This window comes from Stegostoma tigrinum, chromosome 11 (assembly GCF_030684315.1).
Source record: "Stegostoma tigrinum isolate sSteTig4 chromosome 11, sSteTig4.hap1, whole genome shotgun sequence".
In the NCBI taxonomy this organism is placed as follows: domain Eukaryota; kingdom Metazoa; phylum Chordata; class Chondrichthyes; order Orectolobiformes; family Stegostomatidae; genus Stegostoma; species Stegostoma tigrinum.
The window spans coordinates 4,500,596-4,514,744 of NC_081364.1; positions in this window are offsets into that span (position 1 = coordinate 4,500,596).

Consider the following 14,149-nt stretch of genomic DNA (forward strand, 5'->3'; position numbering starts at 1 on the left):
GTAAGGATGGCAGTCTCCTTCCTGAACCAGATGGGCTTTTTTTGCCCTCAACAATCACCAATGGGTTCACGGTCATCATTAGGCTCTTAATTCCAGATATTTACTGAATTCAAATGCCACGTTCTGCCATGGTAGGATTCAAACCCAGGTTCAAGGGCATTACTTGGGTCACTGGATTAACGGTGCAGTGATAATACCACTAGGCCATTCCTGGTATTTTTGATGCTGGGAGCCACTGGAAGAGGTTGAAATGGATCATCTACTCTACACTTCTGGCTGAAAATTACTGAGAAAGCTTCAGCCTTATCTTTTACTCTGATGTGATGGGGATATTTTGGAGCTTCTACCTCGCATGAGTTGTTTAATTGTCCACTACTATTCACGACTGGATGTGGCAGGACTGCAGAGCTTAGATCTGATCAGTTGGTTGTGGGATCCTTAGCTCTGTCTATCACTTGCTACTTTTGCTGTTTGGTGTGCAAATAATCCTGTTTGGTGGCTTCACCAGTTTGATACTTCATCTTCAGGTAGGCATGATCCCCGGAATGGTAGGCCTAACATATTGATGAATGGCTGAGGATCTTGGGATTGTATTCATTAGAGTTTAGAAGGTTAAGGGGAGATCTAATAGAAACATACACGATAATGTATGGCTTAGAAAGGGTGGACGCTGGGAAGTTGTTTCCATTAGGCGGGGAGACTAGGACCCGTGGGCACAGCCTTAGAATTAGAGGGGGTCAATTTAAAACAGAAATGAGGAGACATTTCTTCAGCCAGAGAGTGGTGGAATTCCTGTGGAATTCATTGCCACGGAGCGCAGTGGAGGCCGGGACATTAAATGTCTTCAAGGCAGAGATTGATAATTTCTTGATCTCGCAAGGAATTAAGGGCTTCGGGGAGAGGGTGGGTAAGTGTAGTTGAAATGCCCATCAGCCATGATTAAATGGCGGAGTGGACTCGATGGCCGAATGGCCTTACTTCCACTCCTATATCTTATGGTCTTATGGTCTTATGGTCTTATGCCCTCCTGCACTCTCCATTGAACCAGGATTGATCCCCTGGCTGTTGATGGTAATGGTTGAGTGGGGGATTTGGCGGGCCATGAGGTTACAGATTGTGCTGGGGTACAATTCTGCTGCTGTTGATGGACCACAGCACCTCATGGACACCCAGACTCGAGTTGTTAGATGTATTTGAAACCTGTCCCATTTAGCACAGTGATAGTGCCACACAACACGATGGAGGTTATTCTCAGTGTGAAGGTGGAACTTTGTCTCCACAAGGACTGAGCGATGGTCACTCTCACCGATGCTGTCATAGACAGATGCATCTGCAGCTGGCAGATTGGTGAGGGTGAAGTCAAGCCTGTTCCTCCCTTGTTAGTTCCCTCACCACCTGCTGCAGACCCAGTCTAGCAGCTTTGTCCTTTAGGACCCGACCAGCTCCATCAGTAGCACTGCTGCCGAGCTACTCTTGGTGGTGGACAGTGAGATCCCCCACTCACGGTACATTTTGGACCCTTGCCACCCTCAGTGCTTCCTTTAAGTGTTATTCAACACTGAGGAGAGACTGATTCAACAGCTGAGGGAGGACAGTATGTGGTAATCAGCAGGAGGTTTCCTTGCCCAAGTTTAACCTGAAGCTATGAGACTTCATGCGGTCCAGTGTCAATGTTGAGGACTCCCAGGGCAACACCCCCCCGACTGTATCCCACTGTGCCGCCCCCCTCTGCTGGGTCTGTCCTGCCGGTGGGACAGGAATATCCAGGGACTGTGATGGCGGTGTTGATGACATTGTCTCTAAAGTATGATTCTGTGAGTATGACTATGTCAGGCTGTTGCTTGACTAGTCTGTGAGACAAAATAAAACAAAGAATTGTGGATGTTGAAGTGCTGAAGTCCTGAAACGAAATTAGAAATTGTTCCAGAAATTCAGCAAGTCTGACAGCATCTGTGGAGAAAGAAAAACAGAATGAATGTTTCATGCTCCTTTAGAGCTGACAATAGCTGAGAATAGGCAGTATTTATGCTGAAGACAGGTGACATAGGAAGGAGTTAGTGGATAGGTGGAACTGGAGCCCAGAGAGAGACGACAACAGGTAGGCAGACAAAGGGATGGATAATGGTGAGTCAGGGAAAAAGGAAAAGTTGGTAATGGGGACTAAGATGAGTGAGAATGGGCTGGCCATGCTGAAAGCAGACCATGCTATGACAGGGCCTGGTGTGTGGTAGTGGGTAATGGAGATAGAAGAAGTTGTTCAGGCCCTAAAATTATTAAACTCGATATTGAGTACTGAAGATTGTAGAATTCCCAAGTAGAAAATGAGGAGTTGTTCTTCCAACTGTGCTGAGCTTTGCTGGAGCACTGTAGCAAACCCGAGACAGAGGTGTTGGCCAGGGTGAACAGGGTGGTGTATTAAAGCGGCAGACAACAGGTAGCTTGGATTCATTTTTATGGACAGAATGCGGGTGTTCTGCAAAGCAGTCGCCCAGTCTACATTTCATCTCCCCAGTGTGGAGGAGACCACACTGTGAACACTGAATGCAGTAGACTAGACTGTGGGAAGTGCAGGTAATGTGCTGCTTCACCTGGAATGTGTGTTTGTATCCTTGGAAACAGAGGAGGGAAGAAGTAAATGAGCAGTTTACACTTTCTGCAATTTCAGGGGAAGATGCCATGGGCATGTGGGAAGGTATTGGGAGTGAAGGAGGAGTGGACCAGGGTGCCCTGGAGGGAACTGTCACTGTGGAATGTGGACAAAGGAGGGGAGAGGAATATGTATCTGGTGCTGGCATCCTGATGGAGGTGGCAGAAATGATCATCTTAAGGATGTGGATGCTGGGGTTTGTAGGTGATCATAAATGATCTGGATGTGAATGTAGAAGGCATGATTAGTAAGTTTGTGGATGATAGAAAATTAGGAGGTATTGTTGATAGCGAGGGAGGTTAACAAAAATTACAGAGGCATCTTGATCAGATGGGGAATTGGCTGAGGATTGGCAAATGCAATTCAATACTGATAAGTGTGAGATGTTTTACTTTGCAAAGTCAGACCAAAGTAGGACTTATTCAGTAAATGGGAGGGTACAGAGGAGTGTTGTGGAATAGAGGGAGCTAGGAGTACAAGTACACAGTGTGTTGAAAGCAACATCACAGGTAGACGGGGTGGTGAAGAAGGCATTTAGCATGCTTGCCTTAATCGGTCGAGGCATTGAGTATAGGAGTTGGGATGTTATGTTACAGTTAAGTTGTTGGTAAGGCCACACTTGGAGGATTGTGTACAGTTTCGGTCACCCTGTTATAGGAAAGACATAGTTAAACTAGAAAGTGTGCAAAGAAGGTTTATGAGGATGTTGCCAGGACCTGAGTTACAGGGAGAGGTTGCACAGGACTGTATTCTTTGGAAATAGGAGAATGAGCGGCGACCTCATTGAGGCGTATAACATCATGAGGGACACAGATAGGATGAATCCATATGGTCTTTTTCCCAGGGACGGGGAATTGAAAACGGGAGGGCATAGGTTTAAGGCAAGAGGGGAAAGATTTAGGAAGGACCTGAGGGGCAGCCTCTTCACACAGAGAGTGGTGTGTATGTGGAATGGGCTGCCAGAGAGAGTGACTGAGGCAGGTATAATAGCAACATTCAAAAAACATTTGGATAGGTACCTGGATGGGAAGGATTTAAAGGGATATGGGCTAAATGGAGGCATTGGAAGTAGCTGAGTGGGTGCCATGGTCAGCATGGACCAGTTTGGGCCGAGGGGCCTGTTTCCATGCTGTATTACTCTATGAGTGTCTGACCCCATTGCTATTGTAAGAGAGAAGGAAAGGGGTGAGGGATGCTGCACAGGAAATGGGTTGGATACAACTGACGCTCCACGGTGCTGGGGAATCCTCAGTTGAGGAAAAAGGTGGACATTTCTGAGGCATCATCAAAGCAGATGTGACAGAGAAGGAGAAACTTTTCCATCTTTTTCCTTGGGTAAAGTGGCCAAAGCTGTACATGATACCTCTGGTGCAATCTCACCAAAACTCCAACCTCACAGCACCAGGGGCCTGGGTTCGATTCCCGCCTCAGGCGACTGTCTGTGTGGAGTTTGCACCTTCTCCCCATGTCTTTCCTCCCGATGCTCTGGTTTCATCCCACCGTCCAAACATTTCCCGGTTATGATGGCTATGGGAAGTGCAGAGTAGATAGAGTAGGGATGTGAGCCTGGGTGGGATGCTCTTCGGAGAGTTGGTGTTGACTAGTTGGACTGAATGGCCTGTTTCCACACAGTAGGAGTTCTGAACAAATCAAATGCTGCAAGGCATTATTTCTCCTGAACTCCAACCTTCCTACAATAGGCCAACATGCAATTTGCTGTACTAATTGCCTGCTGTACCCGTGTGTTAGCTTTCAGCTCACTCATGAACAACGACACCAAGGTCACTTTGGAAATTCACACTTCCCAATCCTTCCCCAGTTTAGTAAGTCTCTTCCCTTCTGTTCCTCTCTGTAACTGTGTGCTAGTGAGGATAAGGTCTCGGTAAAGTGGGAAAACAGGAATGCAACATAAGGGGAAAAACAGGAAAAGTGAAAGGATGTTGATTTACATGTGAGTTTCATGTGCCGCACTTTCAAAATGTCAACATTTGATCATTAAACAGGGAAGAAAGTTTACTGTTTTGTGCATTGACTGTCATTAGAGGATACAGCTTCAGTTCTGATTAGTGTGTGATTGAGTCAAATGAATTATCTTCAGCATCTAATCCATTAAGACACTCTGATGAAGTGAGATAAACCAATCAAACTGTACTAAGTGTGTCTTTAGCTCCATCGCAGCCATTTAACCAGAAGCTTGCTTGAACTCTGACCCTGAGTAATGGGCATACATTGGAACATTGCTGGAATATTGCTTCATTTGTTTCACATTGGGAGAGTCTAAACTCAAGGAGGCATCGTTGTTCATCAGCCACATAGAAATTCCAATGTATCAGTCACAAAGTGTTGGTATTCAGGTACAACAAGTGACTAAAATGTGTAATGGAATGCAATGCTTTATTATGAGATGAATTGAATGCAAACAGAAGGATGCTATGCTTCAGCTATAAAGGGCTTTGGTGAGACCACATCTCAAATACTGTGTGTAGTTTTGGCCTCCTTATTTAAGAACATAGAACATAGAACATTACAGCACAGTACAGGCCCTTCAGCCCTCGGTGTTGTGCCAACCTGTCATACCGATCTCAAGCCCATCTAACCTACACTATTCCATGTACGTCCATATGCTTATCCAATAACGCCTTAAATGTACCTAAAGTTGGCGAACTTAAGGAAGATGTAAATTTACTGGAGGTGGTTCAGAGGAGGTTTAGGAGACTGATACCTGAAATAAGTGGGCTGCCTGATGAGGAAAGGTTAGTCAGACTGGGCTTGGTTCCCCTGGAGTTTCAAAGAGGGGTGGCTTGGTTGAAGTATATAAAATGCTGAATGGTTTTGATAAGGTGGATGTGTAACGGTTTGTTCCTCTTGTGGATTTTTTTATTCATTCACAGGATGAGGGTATCTTTGGCCAGGACAGGATTTATTGCCCATCCCTCATTGCCCAGGGGGCAGTTAAGAGTCAACCACATTGCTGTGGGTCTGGAGTCACATGTAGACCAGACCAGCTAAGGATGGCAGTTTCCTTCCCTAAAGAACGTTAGCGATGGGTTTTTCCTGGCAATCAGCAACGGATTCGTGGTCATCATTAGACTCTTAGTTCCAGATATATTTTTAATTCTAATTCTACCATCTGCTGTGCTGGGATTCAAACTTGGCTCCCCAGAAAATTGCCTGGGTCCCTAGATTAATAGTCAAGTGATAATGCCATTAGGCCATTGCAAATCCTCGCCAGTCAGTCCATCATTGGGCACTGTTTTAAAGTTAGGGGTTGCCCTTTTTTTAAAAGGCGATGAACAGGCTTTATTTTCCTCTGAATAGGTTGTACGACTTTGGAACTGTCTGCATCAAAATGTAGTGGAGGCAGATCATTGATGTGTTTTTAAGAGAGAGATGGATAGATTCTTGTTGATCAAATGTCTTGTGGCTTGGTTTGAAAGCTGAAGCTTGGAACACAAAAAAATCAGATGTGATATTGAATGGCAGAGTAGGCTGTAGAGAATGAATAGCTGATGACTGCTTTCAATTTGCATGTTTGTTTTGAGCCCAAAATGCCTCTATTTCTTTCCGCTCAGCTCCAAAGATGAGTCACGTCAGATTGGAAGGGTTATCTCTGATCCTCCTTCCACAGATTCTGCCAGACCTGCTGAGTTTCTCAAACACTTCCGGTTTTCATTATTTTGCTTATGTGCTGTGTGACCAGCAGGAAACAATTGGGCTGAATGGTCTGTTTGTTTTCCCCATCACAGAATTACCAGCTTTCCTTCTGGATTGGACAGTTGTGCGTGTTCAATTTGCTGGAAAACCTCAAGTAGGTTTATTTATATGACAAAGTGATAAATTACATTAACAGACACATTTCTGACTCTCACAAGATGCAGCCTGGACTCCCCTTAGCTGTTAATCATCTCTACACCTGCTCTTAGACTCTGCTCTTAAAGTAGTCACAGAACGGTGAAGTTAAGCTGTCTTTGTACGTGTACAATTACAACATTTAAAAGGCATCTGGATGGGTACATGAATAAGAAGGGTATAGAGGGGTATGGTTTGAATGCTGGAAAACTGGACTAGATTAATTTATGATATCTGGCTGTACAACTCTATGACTGTGCATCAACAAAGCAGCTCTGTTCACAGAATGGAACAGATTACGATGAGACTTCATCCTGATTATGTCCCAGTGTAACCAGTGAAGGTGCCTGTATGTGGTGGTGCACTAGGCATGTGACCTTACAGTCACCTGCGTATTTACGGTGTGGATTTGTACAGGTTTGATTTAAGGATAGAGGGAGCTCAGCACCACAACAAATGGGACGATTCACGCACTAGATCCTGTCTGACTGACACATGTGTCATAAAATCTATCTCTGCCCCTCAAACTTTTCTCTTCAACATTCAGGTGAGGAAGAATGCAACCAATAGGAAAGGAGGTAATGTCCACAGAGACTTAAAATTTAAAACGTGACTGCAAGCTGACTGATGCACAGCACGGTGGCTCAGTGGTTAACGCTGCTGCCTCACAGCGCTAGGGACCTGGGTTCGATCCCAGGGACTGGGTGGGATGCTCTTCAGATGGTCAGTGGGACTGAATGGTCTGTTCCCACACAATAGGTATTCTGTGATTCTGATAACTTTGCATCCCAGTCACTATGTAAACAAGCTGCCCATAGGAAGGTAGGAGTGGGACAGCACATTGGAGAATGGACCATGCTGGGGGACTTGTACACTCAATGTCCAAACCAGGCACAGCAGAATGTGCACAAGAATTTCAACTGGCCCTGGTCTGTTCCATTAACATAGAAGTCCCAGTCATAAAAAAGTGTAGCTTTTTTTTTACAGAGTGAGTCGTGGTGTTGCTGTCAGTTGTTGCTCAGTATCTCTCTCTCTTTCTCTCCCTGAAACACAAGGTTATGGGTTCAAACCCCACTCCAGAGCTTGGATCCAATAGTCAAGTCTGACATTGAGCGAGCTCTAGACTGTCAGTGGAAGAGATGATTAAATCAAAAGGTTATCCTATTGCTCTGGCGAATATAAAATATCATTTGGCTCTGTTCTGGAGTTATCCCTGATGTCTTGACCAATATTTATTCCCCAAACAGCATTGTAAGAACAGGATTATCTTGTCATTATCACATTTCTGTTTTCTTACAGAGTTCAATTTGGCTGCCTCACCTCCTACAGCAACACTGTCCTCACTTAGAAAGGAGGGTCCAGACCCAAAACGTCAGCTTTCCTGCTCCTCTGATGCTGCTTGGCCTGCTGTGTTCATCCAGCTCTACACCTTGTTACCTCATTGATTGTAAAGCTCTTTAAGGTCAAACAAGGAATACGGATGCTGGAAACCTTAAACAAAAACAGAAATTGCTGGAGAAACTCAGCAGGCCTGGCAGCATCTGTGGTGAGAAAGTAGAGTTAACGTTTCAAGTCCAGTGGCCCTTCTTTGGAATGGGTCAGAATTTCTGATGAGGGATGATTAGACTTGAAATGCTGTCTCCACAGATGCAGCCAGACCTGCAGAGTTTCTCAAACTCTTTAAGGTGTCTGGTGTTTAGAAAACCGAAAGACAAACACAATCTTTTCTTTCAGCTATAAATTGCTGCTCGAGAGGGCAGTGGAAACAGCTTCAGGAATAACTTTCAAAAGGAAACTGGATCAATACTTAAAGGGGGCAAATCTGGCATTTTCAGGAAAGTCTGGGAACAGCAACAGAGTTTGAAACTGGGCTGGGCATTAAGACAGTGCGTTTTAACAATGAGGAGAGAAAGATGCGTTTGCTATGCGATTTATGGCTAATATAATTTCAACGAAGGTTTAACTGCGGTCTGTGAGTACATCTATAGACTGCTGTCAAACATCAGGCCCCACTAGTAGTTCATATTGTGCATCTGTAATTGCATTATGAAGTGTCACATTTCATGTGTTGCCAAACAAATATGTTTAAATTAAATTTGAGCCACTCAGAGTGGCACTGGATCATCACTCAAGTGAGGATTACAGCCATGGGTCAGTTTTTATTGGATAATGTCTCTTGTCTAAAGAAATTATATGAAGAGCTGGGTCAGGGTTGACCCTGTGTCGGGCACCTGCTGGAAAATAAACAGGCATTTGTTTGATTTCAAAAACGACATTAAAGAGGATTGACTGTTTGTCTATTTGATAAACAAAAAACATCACAGAGGTTTATTCACTGCATTCTTCATTCTCAGTGCACTCCAAGTGGCACCTTCTTGTTCACCATCAGAATCTCCTCTTCATCTACAGACAACACTGGTTCTTGCCAGAGTACAGCTCCCCCGCACACTGACTCTCACTGGCGTACAGTCCCACATGCACACTGATTCTCACTGGGGTACAGTCCCACACATACACTGACTCACACTGGGATATGGGGTCCCACACACACACTGACTCTCACTGGGGTATGGGGTCCCACATACACACTGACTCTCACTGGGGTATGGAGAACCACACACACACTGACTCTCACTGGCGTACAGTCCCACACACACACTGACTCTCACTGGAGTACAGGGTCCCACAAGCATACTGACTCTCACTGGGGTACAGAGTCCCACACACACACTGACTCTCACTGGGGTACGGGGTCCCAAACACACACTGACTCTCACTGGGGTACAGTCCCACACACACTGACTCTCACGGGGGCACAGTCCCACACACACACTGACTCTCACTGAGGTACAGGGTCCCACACACACTCTGATTCTCACTGGCGTACAGTCCCACACACACACTGACTGTCACTGGGGTACGGGGTCCCACACACACACTGACTCTCACTTGTGTACAGTCCCACACACACACTGACTCTCACTGGGGTACAGGGTCCCACACACACACTGACTCTCACTGGGGTACGGGGTCCCACACACACACTGACTCTCACTGGGGTACAGGGTCCCACACACACACTGACTCTCACTGGGGTACGGGGTCCCACACACACACTGACTCTCACTGGGGTACAGTCCCACCCACACGCTGAGTCTCACTGGAGTACAGAGTCCCACACACACACTGACTCTCACTGGGGTGCAGGGTCCCACACACACACTGACTCTCACTGGGGTACAGTCCCACACACACACTGATTCTCACTGGGGTACAGTCCCGCACAGACACTGACTCTCACTGGAGGACAGTCCCACACCCACTGACTCTCACTGGGGTACAGTCCCACACACACACTGACTCTCACTGGGGTACAGTCCCACACACAGGGGTACGGGGACTCGCACACACACTGACTCTCACTGGGGTACAGTCCCACATGCACACTGACTCTCACTGGGGTACAGGGTCCCACACACACACTGACTCTCACTGGGATACAGAGTCCCACACACACACTGACTCTCACTGGGATACAGAGTCCCACACACACACTGACTCTCACTGGGGTACAGTCCCACACACACACACTGACTCTCACTGGGGTACAGGGTCCCACACACACACTGACCCTCACTGGGATATGGGGTCCCAGACACACACTGACCCTCACTGGGGTACAGACCCACACACACACTGACTCTCACTGGGGTACAGTCCCACACCCACACTGACTCTCACTGAGGTACAGTCCCACACACACACTGACTCTCACGGCGGTACAGTCCCACACACACACTGGCTCTCACTGGGGTACAGTCCCACACACACACTGACTCTCACTGGCGTACAGGGTCCCACAAACACACTGACTCTCATTGGGGTACAGTCCCACACACACACTGACTCTCACGGCGGTACAGTCCCACACACACACTGGCTCTCACTGGGGTACAGTCCCACACACACACTGACTCTCACTGGCGTACAGGGTCCCACAAACACACTGACTCTCATTGGGGTACAGGGTCCCACACACACACTGGCTCTCACTGGGGTACAGGGTCCCACACGCACACTGACCCTCACTGGGGTACAGGGTCCCACACACACACTGACTCTCACTGGGGTACAGTCCCACCCACACGCTGAGTCTCACTGGAGTACAGAGTCCCACACACACACTGACTCTCACTGGGGTGCAGGGTCCCACACACACACTGACTCTCACTGGGGTACAGTCCCACACACACACTGATTCTCACTGGGGTACAGTCCCGCACAGACACTGACTCTCACTGGAGGACAGTCCCACACCCACTGACTCTCACTGGGGTACAGTCCCACACACACACTGACTCTCACTGGGGTACAGTCCCACACCAACTGACTCTCACTGGGGTACAGTCCCACACACACACTGACTCTCACTGGGGTACAGGGTCCCACACACACACTGACTCTCACTGGGGTACAGTCCCACACACACACTGACTGTCACAGGGGAACGGGGACTCGCACACACACTGACTCTCACTGGGGTACAGTCCCACATGCACACTGACTCTCACTGGGGTACAGGGTCCCTAACACACACACTGACTCTCACTGGGGTACAGGGTCCCACACACACACTGGCCCTCACTGGGGTACAGTCCCACATGCACACTGACTCTCACTGGGTTACAGGGTCCCACACACACACTGACTCTCACTGGGATACAGAGTCCCACACACACACTGACTCTCACTGGGATACAGAGTCCCACACACACACTGACTCTCACTGGGGTACAGTCCCACACACACACACTGACCCTCACTGGGGTACAGGGTCCCACACACACACTGACCCTCACTGGGATATGGGGTCCCACACACACACTGACCCTCACTGGGGTACAGTCCCACACCCACACTGACTCTCACTGGAGTACAGTCCCACACACACACTGACTCTCACTGGGATACAGAGTCCCACACACACACTGACTCTCAATGGGGTACAGGGTCCCACACACACACTGACTCTCACTGGGGTACAGTCCCACCCACACGCTGAGTCTCACTGGAGCACAGAGTCCCACACACACACTGACTTTCACTGGGGTACGGGGTCCCACACACACACTGACTCTCACTGGGGTACATTCCCACACACACACTGACCCTCACTGGGATATGGGGTCCCACACACACACTGACCCTCACTGGGGTACAGACCCACACACACAATGACTCTCACTGGGGTACAGTCCCACACATACACTGTCTCTCACTGGGGTACAGGGTCCCACACGCACACTGACCCTCACTGGGGTATTGGGTCCCACACAAACACTGACTCTCCCTGGGGTACGGGGTCCCACACACACACACTGACCCTCACTGGGGTATAGGGTCCCACACACACACTGACTCTCCCTGGGGTACAGGGTCCCACACTCACACTGACTCTCAGTGGGGTACGGGGTCCCACACCCACTGACACTCACTGGGGTACAGGGTACCACACACACACTGACTCTCACTGAGGTACAGTCCCACACACACACTGGCTCTCACTGGGGTACAGGGTCCCACACACACACTGACTCTCACTGGGGTACAGTCCCACACACACACTGACTCTCACTGGCGTACAGGGTCCCACAAACACACTGACTCTCATTGGGGTACAGGGTCCCACACACACACTGGCTCTCACTGGGGTACAGGGACCCACACGCACACTGACCCTCACTGGGGTACAGGGTCCCACACACACACTGACTCTCACTGGGGTACAGTCCCACCCACACGCTGAGTCTCACTGGAGTACAGAGTCCCACACACACACTGACTCTCACTGGGGTGCAGGGTCCCACACACACACTGACTCTCACTGGGGTACAGTCCCACACCCACTGACTCTCACTGGGGTACAGTCCCACACACACACTGACTCTCACTGGGATACAGGGTCCCACACACACACTGACTCTCACTGGGGTACAGTCCCGCACAGACACTGACTCTCAATGGAATACAGTCCCACACCCACTGACTCTCACTGGGGTACAGTCCCACACACACACTGACTCTCACTGGGGTACAGTCCCACACACACACTGACTCTCACTGGGGTACAGTCCCACACACACACTGACTCTCACTGGGGTACAGTCCCACCCACACGCTGAGTCTCACTGGAGTACAGAGTCCAACACACACACTGACTCTCACTGGGGTACGGGGTCCCACACACACACTGACTCTCACTGGGGTACAGTCCCACACACACACTGACTCTCACTGCGGTACAGTCCCACACACACACTGACTCTCACTGGGGTACAGGGTCCCACACACACACTGACCCTCACTGGGGTGCAGGGTCCCACACACACACTGACTCTCACTGGGGTACAGTCCCACCCACACGCTGAGTCTCACTGGAGTACAGAGTCCAACACACACACTGACTCTCACTGGGGTACGGGGTCCCACACACACACTGACTCTCACTGGGGTACAGTCCCACACCCACTGACTCTCACTGGGGTACAGTCCCACACACACACTGACTTTCACTGGGGTACGGGGTCGCACACACACACTGACTCTCACTGGGGTACATTCCCACACACACACTGACTCACTGGGGTACAGGGTCCCACACACACACTGACTCTCACTGGGGTACGGGGTCCCACACACACGCTGAGTCTCACTGGAGTACAGAGTCCCACACACACACTGACTCTCACTGGGGTACAGTCCCACACACACACTGACTCTCACTGGGGTACAGTCCCACACCCACTGACTCTCACTGGGGTACAGTCCCACACACACACTGACTTTCACTGGGGTACGGGGTCCCACACACACACTGAATCTCACTGGGGTATGGGGTCCCAAACACACACTGACTCTCACTGGCGTACAGTCCCACACACACTGACTCTCACGGGGGTACAGTCCCACACACACACTGACTCTCACTGAGGTACAGGGTCCCACACACACTCTGACTCTCACTGGCGTACAGTCCCACACACACACTGACTGCCACTGGGGTACGGGGTCCCACACACACACTGACTCTCACTTGGGTACAGTACCACACACACACTGCCTCTCCCTGGGGTACGGGGTCCCACACACACACACTGACCCTCACTGGGGTATAGGGTCCCACACACACTCTGACTCTCCCTGGGGTACAGGGTCCCACACACACACTGACTCTCACTGGGGTACGGGGTCCCACACACACACTGACTCTCACTGGGGTACTGTCCCACACACACACTGACCCTCACTGCAGTACAGTCCCACACACACACTGGCTCTCACTGGGGTACAGTCCCACACACACACTGACTCTCACTGCGGTACAGTCCCACACACACACTGGCTCTCACTGGGGTACACGGTCCCACACACACACTGACTCTCACTGGGGTACAGTCCCACAAACACACTGACTCTCATTGGGGTACAGGGTCCGACACACACACTGACTTTCACTGGGGTACAGGGTCCCACACACACACTGACCCTCACTGGGGTACAGGGTCCCACACACACACTGACTCTCACTGGGGTACAGTCCCACACACACACTGACTCCCACTGGCGTACAGGGTCCCGCAAACACACTGACTC